Here is a 21412-nt window from a genome sequence, read left to right on the forward strand (position 1 = left end):
TGGGTTTTCACATTATAGAGGAGAGAGATTCTAAAGAAGATGAAGACGTGTGAGGATAGCCAAGAACCCATCCCATAGAGCAGGACAACTAACATTTATTTGTTCCCTTCACAGGCGTTATAATAAAATCTATTCTTCGTATATATAGTTTCCATTGGATTATTTAAGTTATGACTGTTTCTTTCTGTTGTTTAAGTATGAATGTGGCATAGATTAGGACTTTCATAGGTTTTGTTTCTATCATTTGTTGCAGATCTACAATTTTCACCAACCATTTATATTATTGATACTATTTATCATCCACAGTCTTAAGTGGGTTATTTTCATACATCTTTGAGAAGAAAATAGTACAAGAGAAAGAATTCTGGAAAATGCATGGATCAAGGACCCTTGAAACCCTCAGTCTTTCGAAAAGAAATGTGGCCTCCAAGTGATCAATCTCCAATTTTGGCTATGGGTTCAACCTCAATCCTAGGATGAGCTTGATTAAACAATTTATATTCTTCCTTGGGATCAAGTTTAGAAACTCGACCTTCCAACCTTTTCAATTTGACCTCTTTTACCTCCATTGAAATCAATCCACAATTATTTCAAGGAGACACTTTAGATCTATGAGCAAGTTAAAAATGGCATCGAAAGGCAGGGTTTCCTCCTTAGATTTAAATGATTCAGCCTCTTTCCAATATAGATTACAAAAATATATTCATACCATTGATTTTGAAATGAGACGGATATAATCCGATATGATACTTGTGCTTAGAATTTAGCCTTTGAACCCTTTGTGTTTGACCCACTAGAAGGAGATGAACTCTTCCGTTGGATTTCTATAGACCTGTAATCAAATTATAGTCAAGATGGTAGTACTTCCTACAACAAATCTCACAGCCTTGCAATACAATTGAAAAGAGACCCTAAAATTTGATAGGGGTTCGATCTCGACCCTGTAAACTTGAATGGATAAATATGGTAAAGTAGACCTAGGTCCAATCTAAAAATTTGGCGAAGTAATGTTTTCTCTTTTGTTTGAAATGAAATAATAACTCTCAAAATAATGTAGAAAATTCTCCTTCCAATCAACCGAAAAATAGAACTAACTAGGATGATACGAAATTCCATCGAAGATGGAAATGTTGGCTAGGGTGAGAATAAATTCTGCCAAAGTTCCCTGAATGAAACCTCCAAATAACCTTGCAAATAATTTATAATTTTCCAATAAAACCCTCAGGCTGGTTGGATGCATAGCTCTAATAACACTGTAATTTCCCAATCATAAAAATTTTAATTAGTTTTGGTACATTGTAGGTGTTCTAATAAAATTCTTGCAGTAAAAACACTGAACACAATAAATATCTAAGAATGCATCATCTTATTTATGTAAGTAAATATAAACAACATTACATGCCCATAGAAGCACTACTAAAGCTCATGCCTTGGCATGTATGGCTTCCCATCAACAGAGAAATTAAAGATGCTGAAGCACAATCTTAGATCCTCGATGTATCCACTAGAGAAATTACTCCCATGGGGTTTTCGTCATTGGGATCAACTAGAACTTGCCTTGACAAGATCTCAACAAAAGAAAAATAGATAAATAACTCTCAATGATTACATTGTTAGGTTCCTATCCCCTTTTATACGCTTCATAGAATCTCTAGAGACTTTATTTTATTGGTTTCACTAGAAAAATGAAGGCAAATACCATGGGTAGATTCCGTCCACTTTAACCATATGCACAAAAAAAGGTATATTACAAATTGATCGCTTCTTATTTAGTCTAATAAGTTTATGTTTAGGAATTCCCCAAGATCCATAAAAGCATAAACTTAACAGAAATTACTCATCAACACCACAAAGTATGTTATTTTTATTGAGAATATTGAGCACATGGAAAGATGCTTGTTAAAGTGGATGTTAGAGAAATCCCTAATGCATAGGTCTAACAATAACAAGAATTGTGTTACCTTTTGGGTAATTTTCTTAAGAATCCTAACTATGTCTTAAAAATGTAGCTCGGGGTATTAAATTTAAACGATATTCCTTATTGATTTTGGGATTGGGATGAGAGAGAGATAGGAGATATTGTCTATTCTAAAAATAAACATCTTTTCGCTTGTGTATTTTCCATACATAATGTCTCTTTTTCATAAATTAAATGGACAAAATTCTTTCCTTAATTCTTCATGAGAAACCATCCTTCCAAGAGGCATTAAGGCCATTTCTAGACAAGTAAGGCCACCTACTAATTCATAGATTCAAAATCCAATGACGCTGCTACGAGCTCACCAAGATTTAGTACCCTCTTCTCTAAATTCTCCAACAAATCAATGTAAAAATGAATTGGAATTGGGGGAAAGAAGCCCTTTTATAAGAAAAACTCTAGTTCTTTTTGCCATTAGGAGTAAATGGTAGCTCAGTTTGACAAATTGTCAGGATTGTTGGAATTCTCTCACCGATCTCTACAATGGGTCTCCATGTTTATCGTAATTTGAAACTTCGCCACAAAGAAATTTTGTCCATGAGGTCTCACTTGGCGCATTAAATCAAATATCTTAATATGAGTCACATGTACTCTCGTACCACTTTTCCTTTGAACTTTTAGAATTATGAGTCGCTGTCACAAGTAATCACTATTTACACATTCTATTATGGCACGCTGTGAGCCTTTCCCATGTGGAAGCATCATATATTCACCTTTCTTCAAAGCATTAGAGATGAGTCACCCCTACATCTATGGAGTCTGTTCAAAGTCCCATTGAGTCCTGTTACAATATATTATCCATCTATGTGTCGCATTCATCCCATTTTACTTATATTTGACCTCCATCTATCCTCATGTGCCTTTGAAAATCCTCCGTCTGAGTAACTGACCAACCCTTATGGAATTGTGTCAATCACTACGAGGTCAACCTTGCAAGTTATGCTCTGACAAGGTAAATCATAACTCCAGGAGTCCCCATATCTTCAAATTATCATCCCCAGTGTTAGTCATTATTAGCCATAATACTATGATCCTTGTGCCTTTGTTGAGGATTCATAATTGCCTAAACTTTGGTGGGCTTTCTTTTGTTAACATCAACACATTTATTCCAGAAGAGTAGTTTAGAGGATGGTGTACCTTGGTTTCATCTTTCATCCTTTCTTGGTGCCTATAATCAAGCAAAGTGAATCATTATTTCCATTTTACTTGGTTTTTTCTTGCATGCTCAAATTCAACTCATTATCGCACGATCAAGAAACATACACTTGGTGGTTTAGTGATCTAGCAGATTTTCGTAGATTTTCTGAGGTCTGTGTGAGATGTTCTAGACCTCATGAGGGGATGTCCCTTTAGGTAGCCCCTCACATACCTAGATGTTAGAAAATTATGATCTAGCCGTTATTTTTATTTGAATGGCTTTGTTTTTGCCGATTGCATAACTCACAACATGAACCTCTATTTAAAATGGTCCATTGAGTTATTTAAATACCTCTCCTATTCATCAGGGCTTCTTTGGTTGTGATCTCCCCCCCTCCCATTCACCACACCAACGTGGGGAAATTATGTCTCATGTCCTCAAATCAACATACTTAATTGTATCAATCCTGGCCACTGTATTCAAGGAAATTATGTATATGGGGATCATTATCTCATTGTATCATTTTTTGCCCCATTGATGCCAGGATATCATGTATCATGTACTATGTACCTCAGACCTAGATTATTAGGCACACCATTATCATTTGTACTCGGTTATCTTATCGGTATGGGTATATCTCCCTCACCTTATTGAGATCTTGTACTCATCAATAAAGGAAACTTTTATCTCACAGGTAGGTTTCACCCCCTCCAACTTCAATCCTTCCTATTACTTGAGTGATCTCTTTCTCTTCCTATGACTTCCCTTCGGTGTTTTGTGAAAGTGAAGCTACAACATATTTCTGTCATACGATGTGCTCCTCAAACTCTTATGTTGGGACACAATTTGTTATCACCCAAAAATTATCACCTAGTCATGTATTACTAGGTTGATGAAAATGCACCATGTAGGATAGGTTTTTACATATTAAAACCTTCTTTTACCTTAGGCAATAATTTAGTGAACCAATTTCCTAAAGTATGTCCTTGCATTCTAGACTACTACATGGAGGGGAATTTTAAGACATTTTTTCAAGAAAAAATAAATCTTTTGCCTTAAAATTTTCAATATGATGCACTAGTAAAAAAGGTAAAGGATTAGGGGTTCGTCTTTACGCTATTGATGGTTTCTTCGATAAGTAGAGTGATCGAGGTTGACAACAACTAATGGGATTTAGGGAAATGGAGGCTGAAAACAAAGGTGTGCATCGTGAGAGGAGTGATGGAGGCACTTTCGAAGAACATTAATGGGTGGTAGCATAGTTGGAGTACTTTTCGGGGTCTCCATCGATTGTGTTTTAATATGTTTTTTTTACCGTTTTATTTATTTTGAACGTTACTTGTATACATTGGTTGCTGTTATTAGGAAATTGTCGTGCTAGATTGGCAACATGGATTAGATTCACTTGAAGGATTGTTGAAAAATGTGGCAAGAAATTATCAATTTGATTTTGCCTTGATTAAATTGAGAAAATTTGAATTTCCACATCAACAGACAACTTGGATGCAATTAGCTTGTATGAAATTGTTTGTGTCACCCATTTTACTCAATCAATTCGAGTTGGAGGATTTAGAGTTCAGTTAAGCATGTGTGATTTCTAATTTGTAGCAGACAAAGTTAGTTATCTCAAGTTGTTTTCAGTTAAACTAGGTCTAAATGTTGGAGGAACTAGTGAAAGGCTAGTTGTGGAGTGAGACTTCAGTCAATTTCAATGATCATCTAGCTAAGTGATCAATCATCCCAAAGTTGCTAGTGAATGCAAACAATGCGAGTTCCCTAGCTATGGTGGAGATTCCAAGGCAATTTAATATTAGTTTTTGATAGGTCCCTATAATACTAGTGATTACCCCATTACTATTGTAGTTGTATCCCTTATTAATATTGTTGTGCCCCTGTTGTCCCCATATTTTTGTTACTATGCCCCATAGAATCCCTCTATTGTTATTTTTGTGGCTTTATATTATTATTGTTAGGTCGGCTGGGTTATACTGTGACTCCTTAGACTCCTATATATAGAAAGGAGGTTTTGTCATTTGAATCATCCAAGAATTTTTCATTTATGTGATGTAAAGGAGGTTTCTCCCTCGAAGAGGCTGAATTCTAAGGCGTTGATCTATCTTTTCTATCATTTTCTTGAGCCGGTTGATAACATTTTGGTATCAGAGCTTTGGATTCTAGGGTTTCGCTGCTCCAAACGGGTCATCGTGGAATTTTCGCTATAATTTTTTTTCTGCAACATTTCAAAAGCTAAAAAAAACCCATTTGAGAAGAAATTGTGCTGAATCTTGGATCCAAATTTTAGAGATTTTCGCACTATATTTGTGGAGATATGATCTGAGGAATTTGGTCCTTTTGCAGACTCCTGAATTACATTCCAAACAAGTGACCTGGGGAAAATATTCATAACTTTCTTTCTGAACATTGGATTGAAATTTTGTAAGAAGGTAAAGAAAGAGGATGGATTTTAGTTTCTTGTATATATATTTTTAGAGCCAAAATTCGAAACAGTGACTCATGGAATGTCGTACAACTTTGCTCTACTAAACTAGTCTATAATCAGGTCACTATGGGAGATTATGCATAACTTTTCTTGGAGAATCCAATTTGGATAAGATTGGTGGCATTGGAAAGAGGATGGAGAGGCTACTACAGGTCACAATTTTAGAATGGGAGGATTTGAAATTACAAAGATACATCAGATTCAATATCAGGCTCCTACAAAGTGAAAAAAGGTGTGTAGTTTTTTTAAAAATTTTGCACAAGCTTGGTTTGAAAAATTAGTTTGAAGGAATTCAAAGGGCATAGTAAAGCATTATTATTGGTAATTTATGCCCCAAGAAAATAAAATGCAAACACCTAGTAAGCAACCTGAAAGCTCTAGAATGACTCATGAAGAAGAGGAAGAAATGCAGCATGATATATCAAAATTACAAGACCAAGTGCAACAACTATCACTTGCACAAAAAGGAACAAAATCTAAGATGGATGGTTTAAAGAAAGACGTAGAAGCTAAGATGGATTGTTTAAAGAAAGGCATAGAAGATAAGATGAATTACGTGGAAGCTAAGATGGAAGATTTGAAGATAGATTTGAGGACAAAAATGGAAAAATTTAAGATAAATATGAATAAGTTGCTACAAGAAATGGTCACTAATGGTGAAAGGGTAGTAAAGGAAACTCATGATGAGAACAAAAGAAATGTTAATCATGATTCCATAGACTCTAATGTTGGATCGAAGACCCACAATATTCCAAAAATCGATATGAGGAAGTTTGATGGCAAGGATCCCGCAACATGGATATTATAGATGGAGCAATTTTTCGATCTCAATAATGTGCAAAACACACAAAAGGTACATATTGCAACTTTATATTTGGAACCAAATCAATTTGTATGGTATCAATGGCTTTGCTCTCGTAAACAAATTATCACTTGGGCAATTTTTACGGAAGAATTGACAGCACATTATGAGGATACAAAAAGCAACATTTTTTTTAGCCAATTGATAAGTCTCAAACAAAAGGGTTCAATAATGGAGCACAATGAGGAGTTCCAAAAATTGAACATAAGGGTAAAAAATATTCCAGAGGAGCATAGGATTGATGTGTTCATAGGGACTTTAAAGTATAATATCCAACATGATGTTCGCCTTTGGGAACTTGATTCATTAGAGAAGGCATTCAGGTTAGCAAGAAAAATGGAAAGCAAAATTATGGCAACCAAGAAGCATACCACTCACAACTATAAAGATGGAAGTGTTGTTACCCCTAGCCTTCCACAACCTATAAGGTTGACACCACAACAATTGGAAGAAAAAAGAGCAAAAGGGCTTTTTTACAGTTGTGATAGCAAATACACTAAAGGTCATAAGTGTGTTGAGAAGAAATTATTCTACATAGATTGTGAAGAGGAAGAAGAAAAGGATCAAGAAAGGTCAAAGGAAGAGGATATACTCCAGGAACAAAGCCTAGATAAAGAAGAAATGAATATGACCATATCTTGTAATGCATTGGCTAGAATTACCACTCCTCAAACCATCAAGATAGAAGGACAAATCAAGAAGAAAAAGGTAATAGTGTTGATTGATTCAGGAAGTACCCACAATTTTATTCATTGTAAGGTAGCAAAAGAATTGAATTGCTTCCTATATCCAGCACCAGAGTGTCAAGTGATGATTGCAAATGGAGGAACAATAAATCTCTTTGGAAAGTGCCATAATATCAAGCTATCCATGGGAAAATATGTATTGACTAGCCCAATGCTTTCCATTCCAATGGGAGGTGTTGATGTTGTACTAGGAGTCCAATGGCTACAATCCTTGGGTACAATAGCTTTTAATTTTCAAGAACTTTTCATGAAATTTTTTGCGAAGGAAAGGAAGTTGAATTAAGGGGTATTGCAGGGAAACCAGGAAAGATAATCAGCTCTAATAGTATGACAAAGCTTTTAAAAAAGGAACAAAGAGGTGTAATTGCACAATTATGTTCGCTAGATGTTTCCACATCGAAATCATCTATTTCTCCAGATCTCCAAAAAGTCTTGGACAATCATTCCAAGGTATTTGAGACTCCCAAAGGTCTCCCACCTATTCATGATCATGATCATGCTATTCATCTGATTCCAGGAAGTGTTCCTCCAAACATCAGTCCGTACAGATATCCCTATGCCCAAAAGAGTGAAATTGAACATATGGTTGCAGAAATGCTAGAGGCTGGTATAATTCAACCTAGTCAAAGTTCTTTCTCTGCTCCAGTAGTATTGGTGCACAAGAAGGATGGATCATGGCACATGTGTCTGGATTATAGGGAGCTCAACAAGCTCACTATTAAAGATAAGTTTCCCATTCCTGTCATTGATGAATTACTGGATGAATTGCATGGATCAATTTACTTCACCAAGTTGGATCTTCATTCAGGATATCATCAAATCAGAATGAAGACTGAAGACATTCCAAAAACAGCATTTAGAACTCATGAGGGTCATTATGAATTTTTGGTCATGCCTTTTGGCCTTACCAATGCACCTTCTACATTTCAAGGTTTGATGAATTCCATTTTCAAACCTTCCTTATAAAAATTGTGTTAGTATTTTTTGATGATATACTAATCTACAACAAGTCTTGGAAGGATCATGTTGAACATGTTGACAGGGTGCTACAACTATTGGAGGAGAAACAATTATATGCAAAAAGATCCAAATGTTTCTTTGGAGTACAAGAGGTGGAATATCTGGGTCATATTGTATCTCATGAAGGAGTTAAGGTAGACCCTAGCAAAATTAAAGCAATTAAGGAATGGAAAATCCCCACATCCATAAAGCATCTGCGAGGATTTCTCAGGTTGACAGGGTATTATTGCAAGTTTGTTAAGAATTATGGGAGAATAGCAGCACCTCTAACAACATTATTGAAGAAAGATGCATTTTCATGGACTCCAGAAGCAACAAAGGCCTTCGAACATCTTAAAGAGGCAATGTGCCAAGCACTAGTCTTAGCTACACCGGACTTCACAAAAACCTTTATTGTGGAATGTGATGCTTCAGGAAATGGAATTGGTGCTGTTTTAATGCAAGATGAAAGACCCATTGCTTTTGAAAGTCGTCCAATCAAGGGAAAGTTTTTACACAAAGCTATTTATGAGAAGGAAATGTTGGCAATACTACATGCACTTAAGAAATGGCGACCCTACCTAATGGGAAGACACTTCAAGGTAAAAACGGATCATGATAGCCTTAAATACTTTTTAGAACAAATATTATCCTCTGAAGAGCAACAAAAGTGGGTCACAAAGATGTTGGGTATGACTTTGAAATCATCTACAAAAAAGGGAAGCAAAATGTGGTGGCAGATGCACTCTCAAGAAAGGATGAGGATGTGGAAGCATTGTTGTGTGCCATTTCTATTATCCAACCAGATTGGATAAATGAAGCAAGGGAGGAATGGAAGAATGATGAAGAAGTGTGGGCACTTATTCGAAAGTTACAACAAGATTCCAGTACATCTAATACATTTAGCTGGCAAAATGATTCATTATGGTACAAAGATCGCTTATACCTCTGTAAGAATTCCCAACTCAAACAAAAGATTCTTATGGAATTGCACACTTCTCCCTTAGGAGGGCACTCAGGATTTTTAAAAACTTACCACAGGGTTAAGAAGGAATTTTTTTGGGATGGCCTTAAATCAGATATTCAAAAGTTTGTGGTAGAATGTTTGGTTTTCCAACAAAATAAAGTTGAAACAATTAAGACCCCGGGTCTATTACAACCTTTATCCATTCCAAGCCAACGTTGGGAGGAGGTTTCAATGGATTTTATCACAGGTTTACCCAAGTTTGAGGGAAAGAGTGTCATCATGGTGGTAGTTGACAGACTTACCAAGTATGCACACTTTTGTGCATTATCACATCCATTGAAAGCCAATACAGTTTCTACTACATTTATGGAAACAATTCAAAAGCTACATGGAAACCCAAAGATTATTGTAAGTGACAGAGATCTCATTTTCATTGGAAATTTTTGGATAGAATTATTTTCTTGTCTTGGTACTCAGTTAGTTCATAGCTCATCTTATCATCCTCAATCTGATGGGCAAACTGAGATAGTAAACAAATGTTTGGAAGGATACCTTCGTTTCTTTGTATCTGATAAACAGACATAATGGGCCAAATGGTTGTCGTTGGCTGAATGGTGGTATAACACTTCCTTCAATATAGCAACAAAAATGACCCCATTTATGGCACTTTATGGATATCAGTCACCATCCATCACATCACATTTAAGAGAAAATTCTATGGTTCAAGCAATGGAACATCACATTGAACATCAACAACAAGTCTTCCAACTCTTAAAGGATAACCTCACGTTGTTACAAAATAGAATGAAACAACGAGCAGATCAACATCGCAACGAAAGAAGTTTTGATGTAGGTGATTGGGTATTCCTATGGCTACAACCATATAAACAAATGTCCCTCAAGCAAGCTAAGAAGGATAATAAATTATCACCAAAGTATTATGGTCCATACAAGGTGTTGCAAAAGATTGGTACTATGGCATACAAATTGGAGCTTCCTGCAGCGTCTCGAGTGCACCCAATTTTCCATGTTTCATGTTTAAAGAATGTTATAGGTGACAAGCTCCCAGTTCAAACAATATTACCAGAACTTGAAAAGGAAGGAAAATTATATTGGAACCAGAAGCAGTCACAGAAAAAAGAACTCGACAACTACAAAATCGATCAATTTCGGAGTATCTCTTCAAGTGGAAGAACTTATCCGCTGAAGATTCCACATGGGAGGATGAGAATTTTATACAGAAGCATCCAGAACTACTCAAGCATTGAGGACAACACTTTTTTGAAGGAGAGGGGCATGATAGGTCCCTATAATACTAGTGATTAACCCATTACTATTGTAGTTGTATCCCTTATTAATATTGTTGTGCCCCTATTGTCCCCATATTTTTGTTACTGTGCCCCATAGAATCCCTCTATTGTTATTTTTGTGGCTTTATATTGTTATTGCTAGGTCGGTTGGGTTATATTGTGACTCCTTAGACTCTTATATATAGAAAGGAGATTTTGTCATTTGAATCATCCAAGAATTGTTCATTTATGTAATGTAAAGGAGGTTGCCCCCTCGAAGAGGCTGAATTCTAAGGCGTTGATCTATCTTTTCTATCTTTTTCTTGAGTTGGTTCATAATAGTTTTAGACTAGTCTTGAGCGTATAGGTGTTGCATGCAGTCACATGATCAACCTTAGGAATTGTGCAATCCATTTTGGAAAAAACCTAAATAATAGGGGCCTAATTTCTAAAGGAATTGCATAAGGAAATAGGGGCTCAAGCAGAGGTAGAAATTGACAAAGTTTTGGTTTGAGCTTCTTAGTGAGTAGAGGGATATGTTATTAACTTATGGGTTGTGCACAGTTGAGTAAATCAACTGTAATACATCTATATTCATAAGATTGATGTAAGAAGGCATTGGAGCTATTAGAAGATTGCTTTCCCTACAAAAAATATTGTGTGCATGTATTTTATTTCTTATTGCATGTCTGAGTTTTTTGTTCTAAATTGTGAATTAACTTTCGTAGAGTAGTAGAGTAGGTCCGTGTCTTATGATTTTGAAAAATCTTCATGATGAGTTGCAAATCTACACCATAATTTCTACAGTGTACATTGTATCATAGCAGGATTCACATTAGAGCATGAATTTCGAATTCGTTTCTCAGGAGGTTCGAATTTGCAGTTGAATGTAGCAAGATATCTTAGGAACTAAAAATATGACCTTCAATGGGCTGAGGCTAAAGTATTCCTTGGAAGGCAACTCTAATTTCATTGACTGTAAGGATCGCATGGAGGAGGTATTCGATGGCAATGGATTGCTAGAATACATCAAGAGAGATGTTACAAAACCAGAAGAATCTGATGCCCAAAACCTTGCTCAGTCGAAGAAAGTTGTAGCCAAGGTGTGGATAATAATATTGGAGGGAGTACGAGACCACATTGTCAGCAATCTCCATGGGAAAGAAAATCCTTAAGGAATGTGGTAGGCACTCAAAAATCTGTTCTAGAATAGTAGTGACCACAAAAAGTTGGTGCTGAAAGATAAACTTTGAAATATCAAGATGTAGAAGAATGACTTTACCCTGCAATATCTGAGGAGGTTCACACAAGTTCATGATGAGCTTGTAGGAGTCGGTGTTACTCTTTCAAAGGATGACTTGGTAAGAATATCCCTTCTGGGCCTTCCCAAGAGTTGGCATACCTATCAAGATTAAGTGAACGGGAGGGAGAAACTATCGAATTGGGAACACTTATGGTACGATTTGGTACAAGAGGAAATAAGGCAGAATACTAGAGATGGGACCTCATCAAGGGTAAGGATGAAGAAAAATTTTCATTGGTTGGAAAGGGGAAGAAATCTCAAACCAAACCATAATCCAACCAAGGGAGAAAGAAGAAAGATTTGTCAAAAATTGAAGCCTTCCATTGTAACAAATACGAGCACTATGCCACGAAGTGCCCACAGAAAGAGGCAAGTGAGAAGACCTTAGGAGGAGTAGTGGGTGAAGCCTTGGATTCATAGTTTGACCTTGAATTTACCCTTATCGCATGCATGTCCAACATAGTGATGGGGAGTGTGTGGTATTAGGACTCAGGTGCATTGTTCCACATGACAAGGTGTAGAGAGTTTTCAATGACTTGGAGGAGAAAGATCTCCATATGTACATCAAGCTAGGGGATGACGAAAGGTACAACATGACTAGTATTGGTACAGTCAACTTTCAGAGGGAGTCAGGCTCCCCTCTCAGGCTCAAGGATGTCATGTTTGTTGTAGGCCTAAAGAAAAATCTCATCTCTATTTCCGTTTTGGAAGACCGTGGTTATGACGTGATATTCAACAAAGCAAAAACATTCCTAAGACACATAGCCACGAGACAAGTGAAGAAGATCGAGGCTTGTGTGAAGAATCTATATAATTTAGATGTGGACAATTGTGCTGCTTAAAAAACTAAGGAAGAGAAAGTGCAGGGCCATGATGTAGGTGAACTTTAGCACATAAGCCTTGGCCATTTGCATCAGGGCACCTTGAATAGTATACAACAAATATCCACTAGCCTCCCTAAAGGAGCACTTGAGCAACGACATGTATGAAACGTATGTACGTTGGGGAAGTACATAAAATTTGAATTTCATGATCGGGACAACAAAGCACATGCAGTCCAAGAAAGGATCCACTTTGATGTCTGTGGACCTTTCTTTATAGCCTCCATTGCCCAACACAAATATTTTGTCCTTTCTATTGATGACTTCTCACATAAGTGTTGGATCTCTTCATGCAGAAGAAAGATGGGACATTCTCCAAGTTCATAGAATTCAAGGCACTGTTTGAGAAAGAAACCAACAAGAAGGTGAAGGCTCTCTGGAGCAATAATGGAGGTGAGTATGTGTTGAATGAATTTAAAAATTTATGTGCAAAAGAAGGTGTTCAACGAGAGTTGACAACACCCCACAACCCACATCAGACTGGGGTGGTTGAGAGAAATATACATAGAATTTTGGGAGCAACAAGGGCGATGTTGCATGACCAAGGCCTACCTCTACTTTTGTGGGTTGAGGCATGCAATACAATAGTTTGTTTGTAGAAATTAAGTTCTCATCAGATTCCTAGCATGATATTACACTGGAGGAGGCTTTCTCGGGAAGAAAGACGAATGTCTCGCACTTCAAGATTTTTGGAGCCTCTGTTTACTGCCATGTCTCCAAAGAATCAAGGAAGAAGCTTTAGTCAACAACAAAATTCAGGGTATTTGTGGGTTACACAAAAACTCCCCACAACTAACATGTGTACTTGCCATCACTCGTAATGATAGTTATGTGAAGTGATGTAAATTTTGATGAGGAGAAATCTATGTGGTGCTCTCTTGAGAGGGAGCTTTAGATGCCACCAAAAGATGAGATTTTAGCTCAGAAAGAGGAACGTCAAGAAGTTTTAGAGCAACCACACATTGTGGAGCAGAGAGTGGAGACATTGACTAAAGGAACCTCTAGAGAAGGCAGAAAAAGAACTAAGGAAGTTGATGGACTTGTGTAGGATGCGAGGGAGAATGTGGGATATCCTTCAAATTTGCGTAAGCAAAGGAGGTCACCTGAGAGGTACACTGGCGACATGGCTCTTATGACTGAGCTTATAGAGATTGAGCCATCCTATTTTGAGGAAGAAATAGAGAAACCTGTATGGGTTGATGCAATAGTGGAGGAATATGAATCCACTACAAAGAACCGTGTTTGGGAAAATATCCCAAGAACAACATATAAATCAGTAGTGGGTTTGAGATGGATCTTCAAGGTGAAGCAGGCAAAAAACGGAAGAATAGGGAAGTATAAGGCCAGATTTTTGGCCAAGGGGTACTCTCAAGTTGAGGGAATTGACTATGAGGAGACATTTTCTCTTGTAGTAAGGTACTCATCCATTAGATAAATTCTTCGTCTCGCTACAAAGATGGGGTGGAATATCCACCACATGGGTCTAAAAACAACATTTCTAAATGGGGTTATTAAGGAGGAGGTGTACATAAAGTAACAAAAAGGATTTGAGAAATTTTATTAAGAGTCTCATGTGTGAAAACTGAAGTGAGCACTGTATGATCTCAAGCAAGCACCTCGTGCCTGGTACACCAAGATCAATAGTTATCTCACCGGTTTGGGCTTCACCATATCTGAACCAGATGTAAACCTCATCACGTATGGATAGAAGGTAAATTTCTTATTATTGTCTTATATGTTGATAATTTTATTTTAACTAGTGATGAGACGTTGATCATATCTTGCAAGGAGGACCTTGCAAGGGAATTTTAAATGAAGGACATAGGTCTCATGCACTACTTTCTCATGTTGGAAGTATGACAAGGTGATGGGTAATTATTTGTCTCTCAAGGCAAGTATGAAAATGAGATACTGCAGAGATTCTGCATGGAGAGTTGTAAACCCATGGAAATACCATTCTGCATGGAGAGTTGTAAACCCATGGAAATACCTCTAACGAGCAACTAGAGGAAGGAGGATGCCACTTCAGGTGAAGTGGATGCTACCATTTATTGACAACTAGTGGGTCCACTCATGTATCTTGTGAACACATGACCAGATATGTGATGTGCAGTCAACGAGCAAAGACACACTATGGTTAGGTCAACCAAATATTTTGGAAGGCAACTAAGCATGTTTTACGGTACCTCACAAGCACTACCCAGTTTGGGCTATGGTATAGACGAGTAGAGGGAGTGAAGTTGTGTGGCTTCACAGATGCAGGTTGGGCACAAAGTCCATTAGAACGAAAGAGTACATCAAGTGTAATTTTTAGTTTTGGGTTTATAGTTGTTTCTTGGTATGACAGGAAGCAAAGATCTATGGTGATTAGCTAGACAGAAGCATAAAACATGGCTGCAAGTCAGGAAACATGTGAGGAGATATGGATGAGAAAGATACTTGTTGGACTATTTGGTCAGATGGTGGATCCAATTGTGATAATCAGAGTTGCATCAATCTCTCTGAGAATCTTATATTTCATGATCAATCCAAGCATATAGATATCCAATATCACCATTTACGAGACTGTGTCTAGAGGTAGATGATGTTGCTACACTCCATTCTGATAGAGGAGTAAGATGTTGACATTTTGACAAACTCTTTGTCAAAAGGGAAGTTCAAATTCCTTAGGTGCAGGATAGGGGTGGTTGATAATCCCTTTCTTGCAGAGAGGGAGTCTTAAAAAATGTAGCAAGAAATTCTCAATTTGATTTTTCCTTGATTAAATTGAGAAAAATTGAATTTCCAGATCAACAAACAGCTTGGATGCAGTTAACTTGTGTGACATGGCTTGTGTCACCTGGTTTACACAATAAATTTGAGTTGGAGAAGTTATATTTCAGTTAAGCATGTATGATTGTTAATTTGTAGCAATCAAAGTCAGTTATCTCAAGTTATTTTCAGTTAAACTAGTTCCAACTGCTTGAGGAACTAGTGGAAGGCCAATTCTGTAGTGGGACTTTAGTCAAACTCAGTGATCATCCAGTTAACTAATTAGTTAACCCAAAATAGCTAATGCATGGAGAATTCGAGTTCCGCAACTATGGTGGAGATTCCAAGGTAGTGCAACATCAACTGTAGACTAGCCTTGAGTGTATAGGTGTTGCATATAGTCAAATGATCAACCTTGGGAATTTCGCAATCCATTTTGTAAAAATTCCTAAATAATAGGGGCCTAATTTCTCAAGGAATTGTGTAAGGAAATATGGGCTCAAGCAGAGGTAGAAATTTACTAAGACTCGCTTAGAGCTTCTCAGTGAACAGAGAGACAAGTTATTCACTTGTAGGTTGTGCTCAGTTGAGAAAATAAATTGCAATACATTTCTATTGATCATATAAGGGCAAACACACATTGGGGTTTTTAGCATATTGTTTTCCTTAGGAAAACCTTTTTGTGCATGTGTGTTATTTCTTACCGCATGTATGAAATTTTGGTTCTAAATTGTGAATTCAGAGTAAAATCAATTTGGAATGGTGTATTTAATATGTTCCATTTACAGGAAAATTAGAACTACTCTTTTGTGGTTTATTGTATTTGGCACTAGACTATTGAATATAAAACATTTGGACAACTTCCATATACATTGGGGGTTCGACCCAAAGAATGCATTACTGTCCCAAGCTCCTTTGTTGTGATACATCCACCTTTGTCCTGGTAAAAAAGGCTAAAGGCCTCCCTGAACTTAGACATAACCTCCCTCCCATATTCCTTTAGTAGATAAAACCCTTCTCTCATTTTTTGACCATGCCAATCTACCCCCCATCCCATATTCTCTCATGAGCCCTCTGTAAACCACCATTTCATTCAAGGATGGGGATTTTGATGCCTACTCTGACCATATTTGTTAGATACTTTCCCCCTTCTCTTGCTTATGGTTTCTTAAGTTGGCCTCCTCTAACTATTCCATACTCTCCTTGAATTATTTGAAAGGTATCATTTGGCTACTAACCCCATTTTACCAGAGATCGTTGACATGTCCCTTGAAATTTTTATTCAGCCCCACGAACTATTTTATGCCAGTGAGTCGAAAGATTTAGATTTCTTTTCCACATATTCGTTCATGACCAAACACTATACCACTAGTTCTAAGAATCTTGTGGTTACTATCACCACAATAAATGTATATTGTATTTTAGAGGAGATAAGAAATGTATATTGCCCTTTGGGACACTTCAAAAATATTTTGATGCACCCTATTTGTCTAACAATCTAGTATACTTTCTATATAGTGTAACAATGTCAAAGGAGCGATTGTTCATTCTCTACAAATTTATTAGTTATGAAGGTAGGTATGAAACTATTTTTTTCTACCATATTAGGATTTTGATGCATTTCCTAAAGCGGAAGGAGATAATTTTAGCCTACTAGTTGATCAGTAGCCCTAAAATAATGGCATTTAATATCTAGAAGAATTATAGGAATCTTGACAAAGCCTTATATTAGTTTAGGTTAATCAAAATTCTTGTTGAGGGAAAAAGAAATTAAGAAGTGACAATTGGGAACCTTGTTTAGTAATAAATTATTTTATTAAGGCATTAGAAGAAAAAAAAATTGTCCAAAGAGAAAAGGAAGAAGAGGTAGGGTTTTTTTAAACCCTTACCCTCAAGAAGAAAATAAATAAGCCAAAGAAACTCTAGTAGGGAGAGGACACTGAAATCATAGAGACAAAAGAAATTTTAAGACTAGAGTCTATGATGATATTGGAAGACGAAGATGCTACTGAAATAGAAGATACCATAAAATCAATGCTACTTCACAAAGGATAATTGTTGAAAATAAGATATGAAAGGAAGAATAATAAAAAGGATCATGCTAGAACCAAAAAGAAAGGTCACAAAAGCAATTACGAAGAATCCATGGGAAACTACAAAAAAAACCATTGTGATATCTGAATTGAAGTAAAAGAGCATTAAAAGGAAGATTTTGTAAGGAATGAAGACACCGGAAGACAAAACAAATGTAGAAGCATCACATGAAGCATGAAAAAGTAGACAATGTTGTTTCATTTGAGAATTTGAAAGTTGCAGAGCTAAAAGAATCAGAAATATTAGCGACAAGTCCTAAAAGAAAAGGTTTAAAGGTATATGAAACTTAGAAACATATCTATTATTATTATTTTGATAGTCTGGATCAAGAAGCACAAAAAGAAGAGGTAAAGTATCCCTCTCCTAAAGTCTAACGGTCAATGAAATTTAGAAACATATCTATTTTTTTTTATTGTTTGGATCAAGGAGCACAAAAAGAAAAAGTGAAGGATCCCTCTGCTACTCTTGAGTGTACTTTCAACAGTGATATTCCAACACCTACCATTCATAATCCTATACATAATAACAATTTAACTTTTTCTAGGGATAAAGATAATATTATAAAATTAAAAGAAGAAATAACTCAATTAGATATCCTAGAGAAACATGTGAAATGGGAAAATGAGAATCTCAAAGAAAACAATCATAAGATACTAAAGTGAATGTATTATTGGTATCACAAAAACTCTAGGCTAAAGAAGACAAATGAAGTACTCGAACAACAAAACAAGGGTTTAAAGACAAAGATGTTAATCAAGAATCCAACGTGGTCCATTTCCATGATAAAGAAAGGACCCATAAGTAACTTGGATATTTTGATCCAAGTTGCTAAAAATATCTTCTGAATTGCAGTATTATTCAAAATTTTTAAAACTTTCTAACTTGCATGTGGGCTTGCAACACCCTAAGAACCCAAAAATGTTGGAAAATGTTGATAGGAAAAAATGACCTCAGCAACATCAAGGAGTGATCCAGGTGGCTCCAGAGAGACACACAGGACAAAGAGGGCTTATGAATGCTTGAAAATCAAAGTGCTAAGAATGACTTCGACCTAGGACTAGACCATAGATCTCATCGTCCTAATTGCAGAGGTGTGAACAGTTCATCAATCTGAGCTCGTATGAGGGAGAATGGGCCAGTCAAAGTTTTGGTCAAAGTTGGTGTGTGGGCCATGTTTAAGTGTCCTATAATTTGACCGACCTCGAAGCATAAAAATAGCTCTTGGAATTGGTTGAAATTGCGGCCTCGTTAATTTTCCCTGACCCTTATTTTTTAAAAATTTAAACACAACCCCCTCATTATAAATATCAAAAAAAAAAATCATAAATGAGGTGGCAGGGCACCAAAACTGCCACCCTAAAATTTCATAACAAAAATATTTAAAAAATAACATTAAATTATATATTAATTATCTAAATATAGTCTCAACTATCTTATGTACCGAATTAGTGTTTATATTAATAAAATATATTCTAAAACTAAAATAAAAGGATAAAAATTTATATATTAATAATTTATTTTAATATCAATGTTAAAGATAAAAGTGCAATAATTATCATTCTATATAAATTTTCAAATTGAAGTATATAAATTTCTAATATTAAAAATCTCTTAGTCTAACAAGGCAGAGGAGTTGCTCGGAAAGTTATGGAAATTCAGATTATATTTAGAGAAAATCCAGTAAGGATTTTTGTAAATCCAAATTAAAATTGTTAAACTTCAAAATGTTTTTGATGGTGTTGTATCCATTTCCACCATCAAAAACACAATTCAAACCCTCATATATATTTTTTTGCCCTGTTTACTTATGTAACTACTTAGATTTATTCACATAGCTAGGCAGACGAGTTACTCTTTTTATCCTAAGAAAGAGGAAAAAAAGAAAAAACTCTGTCTGGATTTCTGCACGCGCAATGTGACAGAGGAGTTCTTCTTAGACACTAAATTTCCCGGTAACAAAATGGCGACCCCGCTGGGGAGCGACTAGATTGTTTGTTAGCCTATCTTTGTTTCTTTTATAAACTTACAAATGGAGCCTGAAGCCAAGCCAGCTAGCCTTCGAAATACATTTGTTTTACGAATGAAAAGTAGATCAATGCTACTTCAGTCAATCTCCAGGTTTTGTTTATGAATTAAACAATCGATCTACAAACAGACTAATTGTCCTGAGTGGTAGCTCTAGTAACCTCCTTAGATCCATATCTGTGATTTGCATATACTGAACATCACTTAGCTTAAATCCCCGAACTGGATTGCAAATTGTGAGTAAAAACTCGTTCAACGTCTCGTATTGGTACCATCACACCCTGCCTTAAAGGCAGCCTGCTTGCATCGCACTTCCCGAGTGCAATAGGTGCGCTAAAAGCAGGGATAGCTATATAACAGGTGCACTGGTCAGATAAGGTTAACTCTACCTTAAGGCTTTGGTTTTTCACTCACTGTTTTCAGTCCTATTCTGGAGTTTAGCTGTCTATGGTTAGTGTATCTCTGTAAAAACCCCCTTCCTTTACATCTTTCCACCTCCATAGTGCAAAGAACTGTAAGTGTTTTTGTGTATTTTGCATCATTTTCGGTTCTCTTTTGCAAAAAAGTAGCGTAATCGAGCTGTCGTTATTTGATCTGAAAGTGTCGTAGCTGTCATTTTTAGCCATAGAAGACAATCCCATTGTTCTTGATAGTCGATTATACAGTTACTATTGTATATGATTTGAATTAGTAGTTTTTAAAGTGTCGAAAAGCAATTTTCATTTCGAAATTGCAAAGTGTCTCTCTTACTTTCACTTCATTTTGAAAAGGAATTTGTTGAGTATTGTCGCTTTGGAAATAATTCAGATTTTCACTTAGCTTTCTTATCATCACATACACTAAGAAGGCTGAAAACAAATACATCATATGCATTTGCATTTAGACTACTTGCTGGTTTGATTTATGACAGTGCATATAGTGTCTGCTCTATGCTCTATGCTGAAAGAAAATCATCTCTCTTTCTTTAGTAGCTAGGATTTTCATTGCTAAAAGAAGATTAAACGATTGTTTATCATCTTAGACTGCATTTTAGGAATTGTACATCTACATCACGTGGTGAACCTGAAAGGAAAATTTCTTAAGCAAGATCAACTATAAAATAAATTCAATGAATCTAAAAACGCTTTGGAACCTAACGCACAACATTTAGAAGTCTAGGCTAGAGACGTGTTCCGATGTCGTAAAATGTGGTAACTGTTGCTTTCATTGTTGGTTGGGTGATTCCTCCACTTTGAGATGATAAGTGCCAATACAAACTTGTGCTCCCACGTACCGTCGAGTATATATTGGGGGACCACAATAGGCGTTATCCTTTATCCATAGGAATCTGTGCCTGCCGCCCTATCGATCGCAATGCACTGAACAACATTCAGGAAGATTGACAGTCGTACCGTAAAAAGTATTCTGTAGTTTTGCAATTGGTTTGGTAATCCCTCTGTCTAGACTTCCAGAGTGGACTCTTTCATTCCTTTTTAGACTCCTTAAAGGAAAAGGTCCATCTGAGCACTTGTCACTTCAAGCTCATTAAAAATCGAAGGTGACTAGAGTCATCTTTTGTTTTTTCTCGACTCTTAGAAATTGAAAAAACAAGTTCTGTAAAAGCGTCTAAAATTTATTTTAAATGGAATAAATATCACCTTTCCAACGTTGATCTTAAGTTGAGGAAAATGGAGTCCACCAACCAAGGCATTCCCCTCAGGGGAAACCCTAGTCCTTTCTCCTCTTGGGGAGATGTTGGTGCACCTCATATGGCCACATTGTCACTTCCTGGATTGACGATCGGCTTGCCTATATGGATTTTCTCAACTTTTGTCGTTCAGAATACCGTAACTCCTGAGCAGTCAAGTCAGCAACTAAATGATACCAAAGTTACCCCCCA

Source organism: Pinus tabuliformis, chromosome 1_1, assembly GCF_031772625.1.
Source record: "Pinus tabuliformis cultivar Carrire ecotype Pingquan chromosome 1_1, CPIR1, whole genome shotgun sequence".
Taxonomy (NCBI): domain Eukaryota; kingdom Viridiplantae; phylum Streptophyta; class Pinopsida; order Pinales; family Pinaceae; genus Pinus; species Pinus tabuliformis.